Genomic DNA, 19,100 nt, shown 5'->3' on the forward strand with positions numbered 1-19,100 from the left:
TCTGAGCCACTCTGTTAAACAGATCCCAATGTGCTGCTGAGTGATGAATGAGAAAATCCATTTCAAGCGCGCAGCATGTGTAAACGCCACACACTGGGTCCCATGTGCAGCAGCGTCTGGCTTCTGTTATGGAAATTGATTAGTTGTGAAATGCTAAATAAAGGTGCTGGATCTGCGGCACAGACGGTAGTAGAAGAAGCAATTCTACCCTGCTGGCTTGATACTCTGTCTGTGTGATATTGTTTGCCGTGTCTATTTTAAAAGCCCGCTTTGTATTTATACATTGAGGAGCTGCGATGTGCACACCGTCTGTTCTTTGTGTGCATGTAAACGTCCCGCCATGTGCGTAGGAAGTTTGTTCGTGTTGAGACTGCGGTAAGAACGTGCAAGTCAAAGGATCCGAGGCATTGAGAGCGGAGTCAGTTGATTTGTTTTTAAAACCTTAGTGTCTTTAGACAGCAGGAGCCCATCAGCACACTGCTAATTTGCTCTTAAAGCCTTTGGAATTTGAGCTCCCCCATTTTACAAACCCCAGGCAGGCCAACATAATGGAGTCCAGCCTTGTGAATCCACATTCCTCTGTAATGGTGCGTTACTAGGATGGAGAGCATGATGGGTGGGGTGGGGAGGGGGCGACGGAGGCTGGAAAGAGATCTGACCCCGGGGAGGACGTGAGAGAGAACCACTGATTGATGCCGACAAGCCCTTTTCCTCCTTTTTCCCCTTGCTTCACTCCCTCGGGACCCCAAACACATTTCCCACATTCTGCTCTTTGAAGGCCTTTAGAGGTTTGATTTGTGTGGTTCAGAGGGGTGCTGAATTGCGACCCTTTTTTTTTCCGGAAAGGTTTTCCCTCCTGGAGACGCCTCTCCGTGGCCATTACGACCCCTCTGAAAGGATTAAAACTCTCTTTATACGCCTTAAACTAACACATGCCCGCCTCCTCTGCTTCTGAAAAGCTGGCGCTTGGGAAACAGTACAAAAATATTCTCTCTTCTCACTGAGTGCCAGGCCACTTCGTCTCCCTCCAGACTCTATTTCCATTTAAATGTGTGTCTTTTCTTTGTATTTTCCCGTTCTCCTTCACGTCCCCTTGTCCTCTTCTCGCCTTGCCATATGCAAATCTTTTCAGTGGCAGAAGGGATGGAGAAAAGAGGATCGTTCTCCAAAGCACAGGTGCAAATGAACTGTGGTATTTTCATTGGCGGGTTTTAGGATGATAAAGACGCTGAGTGTACACAGGACGCTGCTCTCCGTTACAGAGGATTACCCGTCACTCAGACTCTTAACCCTTATAAACAAAAGAAGAAAGAGAACGCAGGACTGAAGAGCAGAGAGACAGTCAACAGAAAAGATGTCAATATTTGCCTGGAGCCTTTCGAGAGAGACTCGCTGTTGTTTTTCACACTCAGGATTTTGACGCTCACAAAATGCCTCACGTTCAACAGCTAGATGAGATGGAACCGTCACCTCTGAGGGGAAATATATAGATCAAACTCCACAAGAGCAAAGCAAAACTGATCTTACATTATTTATTGGTCTGAGGCCATTTTGAAAGGTGGAGAGGGAAGGTGATAAAAAGCTGTTGAAGGCAGAAAGGGTCGAGAAGCGAGTTGCATGCATCAGACTTGACATGCTAACTACTAGGTCATGGCCCTGACAAAATATCTTAGAGTTGATCTTGTTCTGCTTAATTTGTGTTTGTGTGACAACAGGAAGTTTCTTGTGAGTTTCAACCTGTTTGATCAGTAAGTCTGATTGCATAGATTCCCACTTAACATGTTCTTTAGCTAAATTAGACCCTCTTCTCTGCTCATTTTTTTTCCTTTTCTTTTTCTCTCCCTCCTGATGTTTTGTGTAATTGTTGCTTGTTTACTTTTTTCTCTCCTCATTGCTCCATCTCTCACTCCTATTAAGCAGAATCATTAAATGTTCGACTTAATTACTGTCTCTCTTACATAGCCTGCAGGTGGCTGCCAACCAGCCTGTCTCGATTAGTCTATTCATAGTCCTCGTCTTGCGTTTCTAAAAAGACTTCTTGCTCGATTTCGGATCAAGTTAGAGTTAGAACAGCCATGTAAAGGTCCTTCAAATGAACTGTGACCAGTTAACTACTACTTTTCAGATTCTGAGACTTTATAGCAGTAGTCCATATTTTTGTCATTTTAATTATTTTTCTGTCATTTTCTCAAGATCACAAGAAAAATAAGTTAGGACCTTAAGAAAATGACAAAAAAATGCAAGCTTATGAACTTAGGATTGGTTGACTTTGGTTATCTTGACAAAATATGATATTGGAGTTTTCTTCAAGGTGCGTCTGAAAGGGGTCTGTCCAGTGCAAACCATTAGAGGGAACATTGATTGTAACTATGATAGTACGATTATTGTTATGTACAATTATTCCCTTCCCTTTACCTCTGTACGGATACAGTAAAACATTGATGGGATAATTCCGGTTCACGTGGCTACTCAGAAGCGATAAAAAATACTGTTTTATATTTTTTCAAGGCTTGTACCTTGGAACCTATTTAATGGTTTGTGTTCTTGAGCCAACAGTGTTCAACAGTGCCTGGTTTTGTGCAAATGAGCGTCCGGATCGCATTAAAGTTTTTTTGTTAGAACGGTGTCGTGTTAGCGGCCCCTAAGTTAATAACTAATGATCGTTGTGATGGAAGTGAAACAATCAAAACCAGTTATTGAGCTGGACAATAACTTTATTCTAGAGCTGCTGTAAAGCCAAAACAATCTCTGTTACATTAATTTCCTTTTATCACTGTAAAGCTGCTTTGAAACAGTCCATATTGTTAAAAAGCGCTTTATAAATGAAGGTGACTTGACTTGACTACTGATTATATTTTTATGTTAAGCAGTTATTTTTTTAAGATTTAAGAGGTTACGTTTAACGATTAATTGATTAATTAAACACCAATCAGTTATGGTCATTTCTGTAAATTGACATCCCTATTCTGAAGTAATTATTTTATAATGTAAATGTCTGATTTAATGTTTGTTGCTGTGTATAAATTGAGTCTGACATTGAATTGGCCACATTTGGACTTTGATGATAAGAGGGCGCTCACTACAGACTCCTCTCCAGATACCTCTCTCTCTCTCTCTCTCTCTCTCTCTCTCTCTCTCTCTCTCTCTCTCTCTCTCTCTCTCTCTCTCTCTTTCTCTCTCTATCTCTATCTGTCTGTCTGTTTTATTTATGTCTGTTCAGTGGTCACGTGTTCTGAAATCTAGCTACCACCACCAGTCACACAATGTCTGTGGTGCACGTCTAATGCACAATGTAATATTTATGTATCATGTATATGATCAAATCTTGGTTTGGTTGGTTGTATATAAAAATAACAGAACCTGGTCAGTTATCGCTTACAGTTATATGTGAATGAGCACTATATATACAGGCCCTGTGTGGATGGTGTAATTTCTCCGACAATGACTGTTGAGAGATTGAAAAAAAGGGGGAAAGAGGCTGAAGAGAAGGAATGAAGAGGTGGAGAGATAAAGTTTGAGGCAGATGAGAGTTGTTAAGAGCTGGATGGATGGATGTGGAGAGCTCTTGAGATAGCGGAGCAATCGCTGAGTGCTGTAGTCTCACAAATGTCTGAAGCTTATTTGTAGGGATGCTCCGATCAGGATTTTTGCAGCCGATACCGATAGCCGATTTCTTGTCATGGTGATCGGCCGATACCGATCCCGATACCGATGCTTAATATACTTAATATAAGACAAAGATAAATACAAACAAAATGGAGCAGTCTGATGCAGCCCACAAGGTTAAATTAAACATTGTCCAATAGTAAACTGTGGAGGACAACATAAACATTTAAATCACCTAAAATAGAGAAGTCTGATCTAACTTAAACCTTGTCAAATACAAGTCTGAGCAGGACAAAAATTAAATAAATAAATAATTTAAACTCCTAAAATAACAAATTGGAGTAGTTTGATGCTACTCATTAGAAGGGATGGGCATTTCAAGCAAGAATAATATTCAAAGATGGCTGGGTATTATTCGAAAATCACACCCCTCCCCCATATGCACGCACACATGCATGTATAAGCCACACACGAGAAAAGCAGAGTGTTCTGACGTTTAAATATAACTTAAAAACGAAAATATTTCATATTTGTTTTATATAATATAATTTCCTTTTTTTAGTTTCATCTAGATGTTGATTATATGAAAAAGAAACCGCATGAGATGGGTAAGATAGATCATAAGATGCCCAATATATCAGGAGACGAGTGGGTCAGACATGATTTCGACCACTTAATTAAGTTTTGTTTTGTAGAAAGCCTTTCTTTAAAGTGAATTTCGTTTTGTAAAAATTGTATCTTAATTTCAATGTTTCATCAAACAATTGGCTGGATTTAATAAATAAGAAGCGAAATATAGCAGACAATATACGGAGGTGCCCGCGCGTGAACTGGAGCACGTCTCATAAATGAACCGATCAACTCAGCGTATAAGATACTTTGCCTCACAGACCTGAGAACGTATAGAAAGCTTGAAATGCTTTAAAAAAAAAATCAAATCGATAAGAAATGGACTACTCTCTGCTTATGTAGGCTGATCCGTATGAAGTGTGCATTTCTCTCTATAGGCGCGTTCACTACATGCGAAGATGGCGTCAACATCGCCAACTGTATCTTTGCAGCCAGAAAACACTAGTTTATTAATAAACAATTCAAATGTACCATGCTGCTTAAACATTACTTTTGCCGGTTCTTTATTGCAAGCTTTATGCATGCGCTTGATATGCGGAATATGCAATATTACGATAACGCTTATTATGGTTTAGTATTTTCTCCCATATATATTTAAGTAATTAAATTAATATAAATATGCGATTAGACTAATGGCTTAAATGAACTACTACTAGTCAACTAGAAAAACACTTTAGTCGTGCACGGGCAGCACAATTTATTTCACATATTTCCTAACCAGCGCGTCACTGCGGGCGTTCTGAGCGGCGCTGTGTGGACTGAGAGCGAAGCAACTCTTCAGAAAGGCGATGTCTCTGGAGGACAATTCTCCTCCACGTGAGATTCCTTTGAAAAAGACATGGCAAATAGCTAATTTTTTTCATTGTTTCTCGACACATCATAGTAATTCCACACCGGCGATGACATGACTGCTAAATCCTTTAAGTCCCCACGCATCATGCACCTTCTCACGTTTTGACGTAATCAAATTGTGATCGGTTTGTGACATCGGCCAAGTTTAGTGAGTACCGATCGAGTAATAAAATGTGAATATCGGCCCGATACCGATCTCCGGCCGGTCGATCGGAGCAACCCTACTTATTTGTGTTAGTATGAATGTTTGCATTTTCATGTGCTTGACACTGGCATTAAAGGCTCAACTTAAGGTTCATAATTCTATAGGTACAGTAAATTGGAGTCAGAAAGCCTATTAAAAAAATCAAACAACCCCTGCATCATCACATGTTGTTTGGGAGGGTTTCAAGAAAATACTCCTCGCTCATCCAAAAACCAACCTTAAGCAAATTCAGTTGTCAGATATGACTGGAACTTCAAACGGCACAGGGTTCTGTGGTCAGATGAAACTAAAAAAGAGTTTTTTGGCAGCAAACATGCTAGATGGGTTTGGTGCACACAAGGATAAAAAGTAACCCATGTGTACAATTTAATATACCGTTGGATTTTTAATGTTGTGGGCATATTTTTCTGCTGGAGGTCCTGGACTGCTTGTTCAGATACATTGCATTGTGGATTCTATCAAATATCAACAGATAAAAAATCAAAACCTGACCCTTTCTGCTCGAAATTTTATAATGGGCCCCGGTTGGATCTTCCATCAGGACAACGATCCAAAACAAACATCAAAATCAACACAAAAATGTGTTACGGAGCACAAAATAAAGCTTCTGCCATGACCGTCCCAGTTCCCTGACCTGATGAGTTAAGTGAACTGAAGAGATGAAGCACCAACATGAATCTGGGAATCTGAAGAGATTCTGTATGGAGGAAGGGTCTCTGATCTCTTTTCAGGTGTTCTCCAAACTCATCAGACATTATAGGAGAAGACTCAAGAGCTGTTATCTTAAAAAAAGCAGATTGCAAAAAGTATTTAATAAAAGGGTTCCCAATAATCGTGGCCAACGTGTTTTGGAGAAAAACATTTATTTCATAATGTGATTTACCCTCCAGTTTCAAATCTTTTACTTCAAAGAAAGGTTAGATTTTTGGGCAATTTTTTGAATGAATGATCAAAAGGATAAACACATCAGATTTATTTTTAACAGTCAGTTTTGATCATTTTTACTAGGGGTGCCATTAATTCTGAGCATGACTGTATATATGCATCTGTGTAGTTCTTTATCTGTCATAAAAGCAGTTTACATAATATGACGCTGGAGCAATTCAACAGGGTTTCCCACTGTAAAATCTGGGCTTATTTATTTATGAGATTCCTTTCATCCAAACGGCATGAGACTTTGTGACTTTTCCTACTCTTTGCTATACTTCAGTGCAATAAAGTTGCTAAAAAAAAGCACTGTTATAATATTAATTTGATAATAAATCCAAAGGCAAAACACGCGATACGTTACCATTCACGATGAGCGCTGCTCTTATGATTTCAACGCCGACTTCTCTGATTGGATCCCACTTCATAAAAAAACAACGTGTTTGTATTATTATTTTAACAATGTCGAAAACACAATGACAGATTTTAAATAAACACATAAATGGGAATGTGAAAAAAAATATATTTTTTTTGTTTTGTTTTTTTTGTCACCATTTCTTAACAAGCTTACGATTAGGCAATATACACTTCAAGCTTACAATATATCTTAAGGTTTTCTTTTAGTTGAAAATATGACAATATGTGTCAACAAAAAATATAAAGAACAAAAGCATTCAAGCTCAAGCAGCGTGAACGGAAAAAAGCTAATAAAGCAGACTGCACCAATTATCGTACAGAACGTAGACACTCCAGTCAGCATATGGTTATCGTGTTTATAATGTTTCATGTTGAGAAAAACAATTAGGCTAACCTATATCTGTCACGGGTGGTGTATGGCAGGAAGCACGAGGAGACGAGGAATTCAAATAAACAATAAACTTTACTATAAATCAAAACAACAAACAGGTACAGGCAGACAGAGCGGATGCAAACACCAGTTAACATAGACGAGAACCGACCAAGACAGACTGAACAGAAGAAACTAAATACAGAGACAAATGAACCATAATGATGTGAAGACAGGTGACACAGATGATGATAACGAGGAACAGGCTGGTAAGTGAGGGAGTGAGTTCAGGTGTGGAGACAAGGAGGATTCTGGGAAGTGTAGTGCAGACAAGGACAGACAGGTGCAGACGAGGACTGTGACAATATCCACATGCTCGGGTGAGAAAACGCGCTTTAGTTCATCTTTAGTTGAGTTCGATCATTTTCATCTAAGTAATTCCACACTTCGCGAGGCAGACGACAACATTATGTGATCAAATATAATCCACTTCTTAACACGCTCCACAGCGCGGATTTAATTATAACTGCAAGTTAGTGCTTGGGATTTATCATGGATTCATTGAATTTACGGCCAGCAAAGCACGTAGTAAAATTTGAATATTATTTTATTTTTCAAATAATAATTACAGATTCGAATATTCGTTCACACCCCTATCAGACACTGAGTAAAATTGAAAAGAAACAGGCCTATTCAATCTTCCCTGAATGTTTTTTTAACGAAGAAATTAAATAATAGCAATCAGGAGAATGGAAGCAGCAATAAAAAAATGAGGACTGTAGTCCTGTTAACAAAAAATTACCCCTCTTATGCAATAAAAACTGCACTGCAACAAAAAAGTAAGGCATGTTTTTTTATATTTAATGCAGTTCACTGTGATTTTTTATTAATAGTGTAATAGAGTATAATTAGTATCGTTAGTAGAGTATAATAGGATATCGTTCGGTAATGTCGTTGTTCTATGTAGATGCCCAGAGGGAATACCATACTCACAATGCATCATAACGGACTTTTTTGTACAGCTAAAATAACTGGAAGCGGTTGACACTGGAAGCCTTGCACTTAAAGTTAAAAATGTATGTATGCTTGTATGTTAGAAATAAGCTAAAATAGATATTTTTAACTCTAAAATCTGATTGGATTAGGCACATTTAAGCCATTAAATAAACAGGACAGGATCCCTACACAAAACCGTTGTAAAATTTATACACATCGGTGTCTGCAATCTTTTTTCTTAATTCAGAAAGTTGTGTTCATGTAATGATCTTGTGCCATTTTGTTACTCTAAAGTCTACACTGCAATTGAGCGTCTCTTTAAATCATTACAAGCGATGATTGCATTTTATTAGTGATAAAGCTGTTCTCAGTCAGCTCGACTATGCTTCCTCATGCTGAGCTAGAAGTTTATCTGCATCTCGACTCGACATATCTCTATGGATATGGCTTCATAGTTTGTGTAGAGACAGGCTGTGATTTATGGCTCTGTGAAAGTGTGTTTGATGAGAGATGGGCTGTAATTCACAACACACTGCATTTGTAATCTGCAGTGATGTCTCATCCCCTGACACACAAACACACAGAGGTTAACACACCATGGCCATCATCCTGATTTACTGCCCAAGGCCAGCAAACAATAGCATCACCCACTCTCACAGCCTGCCCAGTGATGCATGAGTGTGTGTGGATGTCCTTATGTATGAGGAAGCATTGTTGTATGACCATATGAATATTGTTTTTCCAGTAGGCTAGCTATAAGTGGTTTTCCTGCCATGGGGGAAACAAGAGTGTGTTTTAAAACAGCTTTAAGTAGAGCCGCACACTAGCGGAGCTGGGAGGAGAGGTGGAGATGCCGTGGAACTGGTGATGAATTGGAAGTCAGACACTCGTTTAACGCTATCCATCATCTCAGTCCGTCCCGCCTGTAGTCATAACACAGCCATGACTGCACTCCTACACTCTCTCAATTTGTCCCTCTCTCTCAAAGAGGTCATTCCGAGGTTGTTCCCAAACCCCAAAGGTTGAAGGACTAAAGTAAATCCATTCATCTTGGTGACTGGAGGAGGATGCAGAGAGAGAGGAAGAAAGAAATGCCAGGGAGACAAGTAATTGTGTAAACATTACTATATCCGACTTGTCACAATAAACGCGGAGAGTCTGGAAGACATCAAGCTAAATAAAAGTTATGTGCAAACATTAACATGGGCTGCACTTCAGAGATAAACGTAGAGCCTAATACTTAGGGGCACACAGCAACTGCTAGCAACACATTTGGACTTCTTTTTTCATGTGACGTTTTCTCATCAGAGAAGAACTGTGCAAAGTTTTTTGAATCACTCAATAGTGTCACAGGTCCCCTTTGTGGTTTGGAATAAATGTGGGAGATTAATTCTAGTTCAGATGCCATGATGAGCTCAGCTATGTTAGAGTGCATACAAAGACAGTCACTAATTTTCATTCTCATTGAGTTTGCTTGAGTCAAAAAGATCTTAAAGTGTTGCAATTCTATTTAATGACATAGTGTGTTTTTTCAGAAGCCACTCTGAGATTATTTATCAATTATATGCCACTGTTCAAAAGTTTGGGGTCAGTAAAATTAGATTAAAAAGAAAATTTTATACTTTTATTCAGCAAGAATGCATTATTGATCAAAAGCGACAGTAAAGATTTACAATGTTACAAAAAAAAACTATTTCAAATAAACCTGAAAAAGTTTTATCACAGTTTCCACAAAAACTGTTTTCAACATTTATAATAATACAAAATGTTCTTGAGCACAAATCAGCATATTAGAATGATTTCTGAAGGATCATGTGACACTGAAGACTGGAGTAATAATGCTGACAATTCAGCTTTGCAATCACTGGATTAAATTACATTTTTATAATATATTCAGTGGAAACCCTATTTTAAATCATGATATTTTACAATATTACTGTTTTTTTGTTGTTGTTTTTTTACTTTTATCACATAAATGCAACCCTGGTGAACCTACCACAAACTTTTGAATGTTAGTGTATTTGTGTGTGTTTCTGCTTTTTTCCAGAACATATTTCACAATGCATTGGCAATTCAAAGTGGACTTGTATATGTTCTTTGTCAGTGCTTAATCTGAAAAGTCTGTGTATTTAAAATATCTGCTGGTCCTACCACCTGCGTTGTACTTGATAGACGGTGGTTGACTGACAGAAATGAGTGACAGATACTGAAAGCAGAAGTGAAAACCTTACACCTGTGATGACATCACCTTGTAGCTCCCATTCCTTCTGTTTGGACAAGATGAACATTTATTTTATTTTCTCTCCCCTCTGTTTCTTTCCCTCTTGCTCCCATTTTTTCGTCTTTTCGTCTCTATAATTTTGTCCAATTATGCATATGGTATTTCAAGGTCTCTGTTGTAACAGAGCGATTCGTAAGCGGAGCTCCCAACAAGGTGTGTGTTTGTATGTGTGCTTAAGTATATTTTAACAAAAACCTCAAAGAAAACTTAATTAGGCCTCTGGAAAACCAGTGCTCTTTTGGAAAGAGGTGAGTAATCATGGAATATAGTGAGCACAAATACTGCAACACATTCTCCTGATTATGTTAAACTTCCTGAATTTATGATGTAACACATCTTAGATCTGCAGATTTAAGTCCAGAGACCAGTTAGTAGGCGTTTTGTGCTGAAGTCTCTGATTTGAAGTCGTATAGACACAACTGTGCCATTAAGACTAACGGATCTAGTCCCATTAAATGAATTTAAGGCCATGCTAAAATGCCATATAACTCAAGAATGTAACTGCCATATGTGACCTGTTCCTTTTTATGTGTGACGCTTGTTTGTTTGTTGACTATGTTGTATTTTGTACTTAAATTGTAACTGGTGTGCCGTCTTGGCCAGGTCTCCCTCGAAGAAGAGATTTCAGTCTCAAGGGACTTCCTGGTTAAATAAAGGTAAAAAAAAAAAAAGACTGAATAAGGAGCTGTTGCAGCTGTATGAAGTTCAGGAGGTAAAGCAGTTTTCCAGCACAGCTGCTAGATGTTTTTCTATAGATGAGCACCAGCCAGAAGTAGGATCAAGCGGGTCAGGAACTGTGACCTATAAAAAGAGAGAGTGAGAGAGAAATACCTTGTGGACACCCATGGTGGTAGCCGAGGATAGACACTTTGACTGACCACCTTCTGGGTGGGATAACTGCCTCTCTGCCACCCCTGTGGTCCCTCGGCGAACAGAGCTCCTCACTCAAATAGTAAACACTGAAACGCTCAGTTGGATAGCGGGGGGTTGAGGCACAGCTGGTGAACAGACTGAGTGCAGAATGTGAGCTCAAATCTAGGAAAAGTAGAGTATTAATTGCTCCCTGAAGAATTTATGCTTCCTAACTCAAGCCTCCCTCCATCTCCCAGCATTTCTTCTGCTGACTCTCACTCATACCTATCCGGGGTAAAAAATAAACACCTTTTGCCCTGCAGGCCAGGGTTAGGAACACTTCTCCTCACCTCGGTCGCTCTCTGTTTCCATGATTTCTGCTAAATTCTCTGTTGAAATGTTAGTCAGAAGTCCTTCAGAGCCGTGTTTATGTGCCAAGATGGAGAACTTGCGTGTATATAACTTAAAGATGTACTGTGCTACCCCACCAAATAAACAATGTAGTAAAATCTCGAATGATGGTTACATGATCGTGGTTAGAGCCCGACCGATTTATCGGTCTGCCAATTTTATCGGCCGATATGAGACTGTCCGAGATATATCGGTACCGGCGTAAGACGCAGATATTCCACCGATATGAATTTTTTTTTTTTTATGTTGTATACATTGTTTATGTATACTGTATTCTATATACAGTACCAGTCAAAAGTTTGTACACACAAATGGGAAAGTGTGTCCAAACTTTTGACTGGTAATGTACTATAATATACACATAAATACTATTGCTACTGTATTATAATATACACATAAGTAATATCAGCCGATATATCGATAATCCATATCGGTTGGTCTCTAGTCGTGGTATGTCACGATATATTTTAGCTGCTGGTATTGGTGAGCTACTTCACTGTAAAAAGTCATTTAATGCTTTGGAATACAGGAGAATATTGCAGAATAGCTTGCTTCCCACAAATGAAAAGTTGTTATCTAAAGAGGAATGATATCAGATTATATTTTTCAACAAGACAATGCTCCTTCCCAAATTGCAAAGAGAACCAAGAAGTGGCTTGAGAACAAGTCCATCAGGCTCATGTATCGGCCTGGTTAGGGTCCAGATTTGAACCCTATAGTGAATATTTTAGTCTCATATTAAACTCAAATGAACTGGGTGACATTTTTCAACTACTCGTGCACTGTTTGAAGCTATTAACATTGAGTGGAACAACACTGACTCTTCTTCCTGTAAAAAGCTGTCTGCAAGTTGGGTTACTTTATCTACAGTATTTGTGTAAATCGTGCTAATTTGCTGACCAGTGATTTGTGATTAAAATGGTTAAGACAATTGAAACGCCACTAAATATTTTTTCCATTTTTTGCTTGGCACTTTTTTGCCCAGGAGTGTATAGTTTTCAGCATTTTTTGAGAGAGATTTCTATTCCTTGAAAAAATTGACTGTACCTGATACATACCCCAAATAATCGATATCAAAATCAGATCAAATTGTGAAATTTGTGTCAATACCTTGACATAGTGTGGACTAATGTATAATTATCATTATTTTTTAAAGTTATCATTCTTGGTGTGAACAAGCCTATAGCCTTGTTAGGACCTAAGAACCTTTTAAAAATATAACAATATTAATCATTGTGTTTTTCACATCATTAACTTATCAAGATGCTAATCAAATTCCATGTTTTTCAATTATTAGAAAGCATTTGTGATTGGTTATTTTAGTGGCACAATATTGTTTCTAGCCTACCTTTGTTCCTGTAAGTGTATTACCTATAGGCCTGAATCAGGCCACCTGAAGACCGTGCTCAACTCAGACCAGCTTGTGGTTGCTCCGGAGAATTCTTTGCTAAAGGGAAAATCCAATGTGTGCTTTCTTATAAATAAGCACTAATGAAGTGTGAAATATTCCATTTTATCACAATTTCCACACTTGGGCCATGGTTTAATAAGCTGTATGAAGAACTGACCCACACGCAGGACTGTCACCATCTGTTCCAGATTACATTGCTCTTAGAAGATGCTGTTTGACTTCGGTTTTAAATGGCAGCCTTTATCCTGTGCATCAAGTTCTATTCAAACAGTGACATTCTAAACCAGATATTTTTGTTTGGGCCTCAATACTTGCGCTTAGGGGACACTGGAAAAGCAAACAACTCACCCAGCTGAGGGCTGCTGCTTAGATTAGATACAACAAAAACACACAAATGCATTGAATTCTGATGGCTAGTGCCTACCAACATACACTCTGGAGACTCACACACACTGGTTAGTTTGCTTCCCTTGGCCTCAGACATGTTATGTGTTTCTACACTCGGCCCGTCACAAGTATGTGTGTGTCAATGTGTCCATCTGAAACACTGCCTCCTCTGGGAGTGCTGTCCTGCACAGAGCCGGTATTGTTCTAATTGTAACCCAACCCAAGGTCTTGTAGGGTTTGAGGGGGTCCTGGGTTGCCCAATGACTCTCCCATCCTCTGCCATATTGAAGGGTGTGTTGAGAGACTCCTGAGGCAGCTGGCTGTTTTGGCTTCCCAAATAAACGAAATAAGATGTATAGAACACACTCACAGAATACTTCACCAGCCTTGCTTCACTCACTTCAGCCGCGGTTTCCTTCGATCAACACAAGAATGACCAGTTGAGTTTGATTTTAAAGGAAGAGATTGTCAAAGTATGGCAGGAAGGGAAAATATGCAAACATGGGAATAAAAGAGAAGAAAGAGACTCTGCTTTGGATTCTGGATTTATTTGGCAAACGAGGTTGAGCCAAAGGATTGGTTTACGGCCATGCCCTAGGAAGGCTGAGTTTCCAGGTGGCTCAGTCCTAACACCCCTTAGGGACACACCCACAGAAACAGCATGTGTGTCTCTAATCTCCAACTTACTGAAACATGAGTCTTGGGTAATGAGGGGGCTTTACACACACACAGGCTGTGTGAGCTGGTAAGTGCCAGTTTTGGTAGGCTGTTGGAGGACTTATGTTTCCAGAGATCTCAGTGAAGGGCAGCATTCTGTCCCCCGCGTCACACATTCAGAGAGGCACTGAGTGCAGTTTCTGCCCTGTTTGAATGGATTAAAAACATTTAGCTGTGAAACCCGAGTGAGAGAAAGGACTGATTGAAGTTCCCTGAGGGACACACCACTAATGGTGGTCTAAAGAGAGGGAATTCAGGCGGTGTCAAAGTGTTGATATTGTAGCAAAGGCACTCACTCACTTATTAATATGCACACAAATGCACGCTTTAAAATAGTTAGTAGTAGGTATGTCTGATATTTTTAAATCATATTAATATAGGCAAATATTACTTACTGTATTTTTTAAGTAATCAAAACTTATATTTTTTAATTATTATAATTTATTTATATAAGTAATACATGATATTTATTACTTAAATAAATAATACATCGCAAATTGAAATACATTTTTATTGGACGCAGACAATTATAAATATGTAGGCCTATATTAATATAAAAAATGTGCAAACCAGTAAATAATATACCATTATATAACCAAGCAGCCACAACAAAGCAGTTTATATTGAATATAATTCTTTATAAAGATTTATAAAAAAATAATAATAATAAAGATTTTTAGATATATTATTTTTTATATTTAAAAATACATTGAGTCCCTCATTCAATGTAGGTCAAGGATATTTTTTACACTGTTAACAAGCTCCACTAATTTTGTGCAGAATGCTTTGTGTGAGCACCCATTGGGTTTGTTATTAATCTCTGTAGGTGATGTAAGTCTAACTGTTCTTCACTGTGTGTCAGGTACTTTGTGGCCTTGCCTACCCCAGAATTCATTGTGCACCAGTGATAACAGGGAAAAAAAATTCTCAAACCACGCATAAACATCTTTTTCTTAAAACTATCAACTTTTACATACATGCTGCACACATATTACAGACAATTTTTTTTATTACATTTATCTCACCTAAAAGTTTGCTTGCTCACTGCATTTTTACAATGGGGTCATTTTGTTGTTAAGAGTTTACTCAACACAAGGCAGCTTTATTTCAATCTTTGAATTAAAGGGACAGTTCACCCAAAAATGAAAATTCTGTCATTATTTACTCACCTTCATGTTGTTCCAACCCCGTAAGACCTTCGTTCATCTTCGGAACACGAATTAAGATATTTTTGATGAAATCTGAGAGCTGGATCACTCCTCCACACTAGTCCATAGGCTTCTTGAGGGATTGAAACTTGCCGGCCTCGAAAAGTGATTAAAGACGCCGTTAAAATAGTCCAAGTGACTACAGTGGCTCAATATTAAGTTTATCAAGTGACGAGAATACTTTTTGTGCGCAAAAACAAACATAAATAACGACTTTATGTCAACTATTCATTTCCTTCTCTTTGGGCCTCTAGTCAGTTAAACTAGTGTAATTGCGTAGAGCTACGTCACACGTAGGCTCACTATTGACCGATGCTGGTCATGTGGGTGATGCGTGTGACGTACAACAAAAGATCATACGCTGTTAAACTAGTAACATGACTCGAGGCCAAGAGAGAAGGAAATGAATAGTTGAAATAAAGTCGTTATTTTAGTTTTGTTTTTGCACAAAAAGTGTTCTCGTCATTTGATAAACTTAAGATTGAGCCACTGTAGTCACTTGGACTATTTTAACGATGTCTTTAATCACTTTTCGAGGCCGGCAAGTTCAATCTCAGATTTCATCAAGAATATCTTAATTTGTGTTCCGAAGATGAACGAAGGTCTTACGGGGTTGGAACAACATGAGGGTGAGTAATTACTGACAGAATTTTCATTTTTGGGTGAATTATCCCTTTAAATTGAAAAAAAGTAGATACCAATTAATACAATAGAATAAAGATACAAATACAGAGAAATAAAGAGAAAAGTTTTTGGGTAGTTCTAACACTAGTATTCAGAAATACAGAAACTGAACGAATTAATCTAATGAAAAATAACACTGGATAGTCTTTAAGTCCTGACTAAATTAAATACATATGCTATTTATCCTGATTCCTTACAATTAAAGCTGTCTTTTGTTGTTTTGACAAAAAAAAGAGAAAAACATCTCTCAGAGAGCGAGTACTGAATAGTTTAAAATCGCTTGAATGTTTAAACTGGTAAGACTTAAAAAGACGTGATGAAGATAAACTTTAGTTACGATGCAATGCAATATTCGTTTGTGTGACAATTCCGTCATGTCACGACTCCTAAACGCGAGAGTGCAGTATCGCTGCCTGCAGCGCACTTTAAGCTTGCCTTGTGCAACCCATTTTGAGAGCGAGAGATAGAGAGAAGGATGCAGCACCGCTGAACACTCACACTGTTTGTGAAATTGCGTCTCAGAGAAAGTTTTAAAATGATTGATTTGATTTTATACTCTATGTGGATTCATTCATTTACTTATAAAATCTACATGCTAAAGTAAATCAATGTTTGAGCAATACCCGTAATCCCGCACCGAAATTCGAGCCCTGCTTAATTATATACAGAGTGGACAATGATGAACATACTTAGACAGTTTGTGAACCCTGTTTTGTTTTCAGACAGTTTAATATCTTTCAAAAAAGTCTACTACAAACGGTACTGTCACTCTTCAACAGCAGCTGTCACAGTTGCTAGCCGACAAGAACAGTCCTCCGTAGGCTAGACCGTCCCATTTTACATCGCTCAGTATGACCTTCGCGTCCTTCAAAAGTGTGGCCTTTGAAGGATGTAGCCTTTGAATTAGGACACAGCCAGACACTCTGTTCTCCACCTTCTTAAACACTATGGTACAATCCACTGGGTTAAACCACTCACCGCTGGGGCCAAATGAAGCTGTGTGTGTCATTCAACCACTGCACATGACACATAGTTATATAGCAGGACAAAAAAGCAATCACAAGCAGCAGGTGGCCCATCTAGTTTGAGTAGATGTGTGTGTGAATATAATCTCTACTGGTATGCTCCTTTGTCATACTGAGTTTAGAGCTACTTCATTAGTTTATGAATCACTGAAATAGCAACAAGGAGTTAAGGTGATGGAAAGACTCTGATTTCCGTTCCGTTCGGTTACTGACAGTAAACAAGTGTCTTGTAATCCTTTTTGTAGAATAAGTAGGGGTTACATGCCAGTTATGGTGTGCTCGCCATCTGCTAGTGTGAAAGTGTGTGTGTGTACTTTGAACGATGTGACTGCAACAGGATCTTACCACAACTGTCTCACTTTTTACAGTGAGCATCTGTTCGACATAATAGTCTTGTGTCCTCTATTAAAATCTTTGATGACTACAAGGTCACATGGAGACTCAGTTCAGGTTTGGTTTCTCGGTGGATGCCGACTTGCATGGCTGCTTTACTAGCTGTTAATATTTACAGTCATACCAACTTTTACCAAAAGCATTAAGTACCTGCTTTTCAGAGAGGTAAGAGGGTTAGTTTAACTGAGAATGTCTGTAAGAGGTCTAGACAGGGTGAAATTAACATCTTCTTCTAGCTAAATATGGAGGGTTTTTTGCATGTTACCCCTGGGGCTGTGTTATAGAAACTTCCTATCTTAATTCTTGACTCAAAATTTGAAAAAGTTATATTTCCAAAGTGAAGTTACAAGGGATGGGCATTTCGAGCAAAAATAATATTCGAAGATCGCTGGGTATTATTCGATTATTATTCAAAATAAGTGCCAATAGACTTTGACTCCCTCTTCACCTCTTTTTCTGACTGTGCTGCTGATGTTTTGTCTATGTTCCGGAATGTTACATTAGTATTCACCATCACTGCAGCTGCTCTTGGAACAGCTGTATCATCTGAATTTTAGTCAGATGTAACAATTTCCATTTTTTCAAAACAAATTACAGAGCTGTAATTTTGTAAACACTAGATTTTACTTGTGCTTGACGAGTCAGAGTAAATGGTCGATTTAAATTAAAGAGGGTATGAGGTACAAAAGTAAAGTCCGCTTAGTATATCATTCTCTTGTGTACCTGAGTGTCAGTCTTTCAACTGGTAAACACTCTTTTCCACAATTTTATAATGGAAAATAAAACATATTGGAAATTACACCTTATGTAGAAATTTAAAGTGAATGTGAATTGCTGTTTGCAAGTTTTTTTTTAGGGCTGAAACGATTCCTCGAGTTACTCGATTATAAAAATTCCTCGAGGTAAAAACTCTGCCTCGAAGCCTCGTTAAATTCCTATGACGCGCACTATACGCGCGGCGCAGGGATTTGATTGTTTCACACGGACCGTTTATTCACACGGACCTGTTAGGAAGAAATAGTTGCCGCGATGGCGGAGAATAAATATGTAAATAAACGGCATAAATTGTCTAAAGTGTGGGATCATTACACACTTAATTCACTTAATACACTTAACTCGCTGAAACAAGGTAACGTAGTCTAAGCCTATTGATGTTCGGTGATTTTAATCCCATACTGTATTTGTAGCGATGTCGTGATGCGGTTTGACTAGATATGATTTTTAGCTTTGATGACATTTTTAAGTAGTAAACGTAACTATCACGTTCAATTGCAAGAGTATAGCCTAAAAAAAGAACCCCTTCACATACACACACACACACACACACACACACACACACACACACACACACGCCATTCAGACCAATTGCAGCAATGCATCACATATGCTTAAACTTGTATGTAGCCACGCAACAATAATTTCAGCATGCATTCACTGTACACACCGGGACGTGATGGAGGAACAAATATTGTATTGCAGTCTTTGCGAGACCTTGTTTATATTTCACGTCTGCCAAATACAGACAACAACAAAAAATTAAAGTCCCCAGCCTGTTGGTTTTTAATAAAGATTCGGAGTACTCATTTTTCAGTTAAAACGCACGGAACAAAAAGTGCGTCAGCTTTTACTGCGTGTTCAACAACAAGTCACGTTACAGCTCTTCTTCAGCGTTAAACTACCAGAATACACAAGTATGCTTGGATGCTTAGAGCGGTTATATTATAACAT

General features: G+C 38.4%; 1 protein-coding gene across 17 annotated transcripts in view; it reads left to right on the forward strand.

Moving 5' to 3' along the window:
* Window positions 1-19,100, forward strand: part of auts2a (activator of transcription and developmental regulator AUTS2 a) — a 365,030-nt gene that overhangs the window by 317,703 nt on the left and 28,227 nt on the right. The window lies entirely within an intron of this gene.

This window comes from Siphateles boraxobius, unplaced genomic scaffold (genome assembly GCF_051911475.1).
Source record: "Siphateles boraxobius isolate OS27281-9 unplaced genomic scaffold, OSU_SipBor_1 25, whole genome shotgun sequence".
Lineage (NCBI taxonomy): Eukaryota > Metazoa > Chordata > Actinopteri > Cypriniformes > Leuciscidae > Siphateles > Siphateles boraxobius.